Source organism: Notothenia coriiceps, unplaced genomic scaffold (genome assembly GCF_000735185.1).
Source record: "Notothenia coriiceps isolate Sejong01 unplaced genomic scaffold, NC01 NC01_scaffold00021829, whole genome shotgun sequence".
Lineage (NCBI taxonomy): Eukaryota > Metazoa > Chordata > Actinopteri > Perciformes > Nototheniidae > Notothenia > Notothenia coriiceps.
Window position 1 is genome coordinate 21020 of NW_011354530.1, and position 3355 is coordinate 24374.

The following is a 3355-nucleotide window of genomic DNA, read 5'->3' on the forward strand; positions in this document are numbered from 1 at the left end:
AACAGGGTGCAGTATCCCACTTTGAAGTGAAAGTAAGTTGGCTTTATTTGACCACACACTCAAGAGACGGGGGCCCCCTGGTGGTAAAAACAATTAATTACAAAAATACCCATCCTTCTCTCCCACTGCCAAAGAGACTTGAGGTGTTGTTATATCTAAAGAAGACAGTACAAATACATCAAAACAGAAACCACAGGTTGCAAATTAAAATGCCAGTTGTAATATATTGATCTGCTTTTATTTTGATTCACCTTTTCATTACATCTGCAATTAAAATACATAACACAGTCTTTCAGCAACTTTCTTTCCCTTGCGCGAATACAGACATGTTCTGATACAAATGTTCTATTTGATTACGTTTTTAAACGAATAACTAAATACATAAACAGATAAAGTGTCGCGCCTATATGTCGTCGACACAACGCTTTTCGGTGACGTCATTACATCGCGCCATACAGAAAGCTCTCTAAGCGGTAAGCATTTTAATTTTTTACAAAATAAGATCATAAGACTGTCTTAATCTACCGTAGTAGTCTTCTTTATTGGTCTGTGTGTGACATTATAATACACATATCTAGTCGCTATCTACCTATGTGTTTAAGAAACCAGCCCAGAAGGGGGAATAGATTTTTGTTGATTCATCTCCGTTTGTATCAACAGCTACGCACGAGCCTTTTATTAAAGCATATTAAACATGAACAATATAACATAATATCAGAGTTTATTATTTACTCATGTAACTGTTTAGTAATGGTTAGCTAGCTTGTTTTTTTATGATTGTTTTAAGCGTTTGTTTTTATCTCTTTCACTTTCACAACCTGCCGCAGATGACCAAGCGAATATGCTGCTAAATGTTTTTAGCTAACTGTTAGCTTCAGTTAGCTTCACTACTTTTGTAGAGATAATCTCTTTAAATGTGTGTTTATTTATTTTACAGTGGAAGAGTTTGACTGCCGGCTGCAAAAATGGTGAGTTAAATGTTTAATGTTGATTTGCATTATGATGTGAGATAAAAACAAAAACCAAACCAACTCCTTGACAAGTGGTTTAGTTTAGACTCAAGCTAGGACAACTGCTGATGTCCTCTGGAAATGTAGAGTTTGACATATATTGATAGATATCAGTATATTTAGTTAGGCAAGGCAAGGCAGGTTTATTTATATAGCACATTTCAACACAAGGCAATTCAAAGTGCTTTACATTAAAATGACACTTAAAAACACTCATTTAAAAGCAAAGATACATGAATAAAAGTTACAGAGCAGTGTGAGATACACACACCTGAAATGTTTAGGTCTGACTCTCAATCATTGCTAACTTTTTAGCAGAAATAGTTTTCTTTCACCTCACTTTCTTTCTACTTTCTTGTTTAACTTGTCCTTTTAGTTATTTCAAGTGTTTCATGCCAAACGAACCCCCCTTTAGAACATTCTAATCTGACCCCATGGTACCTTGTTTTTAGTTTTCGCCGAAACTATTCCTCTTTTTTATTTTTGAATGCACATAGTTAAGTTTACCTTGTCTTTCTAGGACATTTTTGGTACCCTCCGTGAACCAGGGTCTTGAAACCAAAATGGATTCCTGTACCCCATGGTCCTTTTGAATTTTTTCGCCAAAAGATTCCTCTTTTCTTTAAATGCACATTAGTTAAGTTTAAGTTGTCTTTTCTAGGACTTCTAGTTAGTCAGCCAATATTACATTCCCCCCTCCCTTGCTTCTCGATTATTTTAATCTAACTCTCAGATTCCTGATGATTGTGCAATGAAAGAAGGCAATTTGATCTTGATTTGTTTTATAACCTAAAATGTAAAAAAAAAAACCCGGATGAAAGCAGTATCATCAATGACCCCAAAACAGCACGATTGGTGGTGTTTGTAAGATTTTGGAAGTCGTTTCCTTTAATGATTGTTTTACTGTAAGAGACAAACAATTCCTTTCTGATTTTTGTTTATTTTTTGGAACCAAGATTACTTTAGGGCTAGTAAAATAAATTAAGAATACAGTATTTCAATCCAATTCACTTTATTTTAGCACATTTTAAAAATGGAGGGTTTGCCAAAGTGCAAACATATCATTATAACAAAATATAATATTACAAGAATACAAATAGGTAAAGCATAGCTCGGACTGACTCGAAAGCCAGGGAAAAGAGGTGGGTCTTTAGGCGGGACTTCAAAGTTTGAAGAGTGGGTGACAATTTGACATTTCACAACCAAACTCGTTGTGAAAATTCCTAGTGGAAATGGAAAAAACATTCTCCAGGAATGAGACATTTTCCAGACTATGACGCACCGCCTGAGATGACACACTAACAGCTGTCTCCCTTCCAATAAATGTGTGACGTGCCACCGTTTAATAAGTTCCTGCTAATTGTTGCTTTGTGTCACAGTTTCGTTATTATTGATTTATTTAATAAAAAATAAAAAAAACAGAAACCAACTTGACAAACGGATACTTCACCTGATTCCCAACAGCAAGGTGGTAAAGAGACGACGTCAGTCTCGTGGAACTAAACGTTGAATGTCCGTCACACTGCAAATTCAATTGACCCAAATGTTTTTTGAATGCAGCACAAATCAAAGGAAATCAGATTTTTTTTAACTCCTGATTTGGAATACTTTCATATGCAGAAACTCAGTTCCTTGTCGACGTTGTTTAGTTTAGACTCGAGCCATGAAAACAAACTGCCGATGTCCCCCTGAAGATCACAATGGTCTTGTTTTTGACCTGGGCTTTGTAAAATAAAAAACACATTTCAGTTATTTGTCTACAAAAAGCTAAAATAGCTTGTCATGTAGATGCTGCATAACTTAGAAAGTGTGTACATTCCTCAAAAGATCTCAACACAAAGGTTCAAATTATTCCTTTGTGGAAGAATCTTCATTATTTATATGTATCCACCAATTTCAAGTCAAGACCACAAGTTGAAGGTTGAAGTATATTCTTCTTAAAGCAAGCTTACAGTACGAATTGTCCCTGGAGAAGTCCGAAGACAAAATGGTCCTTATTGCCTCGGTCATCTTCTTTATTTTAAAGATAAGTAAGTTTAGTTTTCATGTTTTTTCTGTTTCCTTTCAGTCCCGTCGATATGATTCAAGAACAACCATCTTCTCACCGGAGGGTAAAGAGCCTTTTAGATAATACTTCATGTTGTTTACTGTTTGAAGGATCAGGGTTTCTTTAGTTCATCCTTATTTGATTGTAAAGGTCACCTATTGTTCAAAATCCACTTCTTCATGTCTCTTCTACATCAACATGTGTCCCCTCTTCTTCATGTCTCTTCTACATCAACATGTGTCCCCTCTTCTTCATGTCTCTTCTACATCAACTGCCAAGGCCACACGAGGGGGATAGG

General features: G+C 35.7%; 1 long non-coding RNA gene across 1 annotated transcript; it reads left to right on the forward strand.

Moving 5' to 3' along the window:
* Positions 1 to 400: 400 nt before the first annotated feature.
* LOC104953488 (uncharacterized) lies at positions 401 to 3155 on the forward strand. Its single transcript, XR_799229.1, has 3 exons — positions 401 to 473; positions 938 to 968; positions 3079 to 3155. It is a non-coding gene; the product is annotated as an uncharacterized lncRNA (long non-coding RNA).
* The last annotated feature ends 200 nt before the right edge of the window (positions 3156 to 3355 follow it).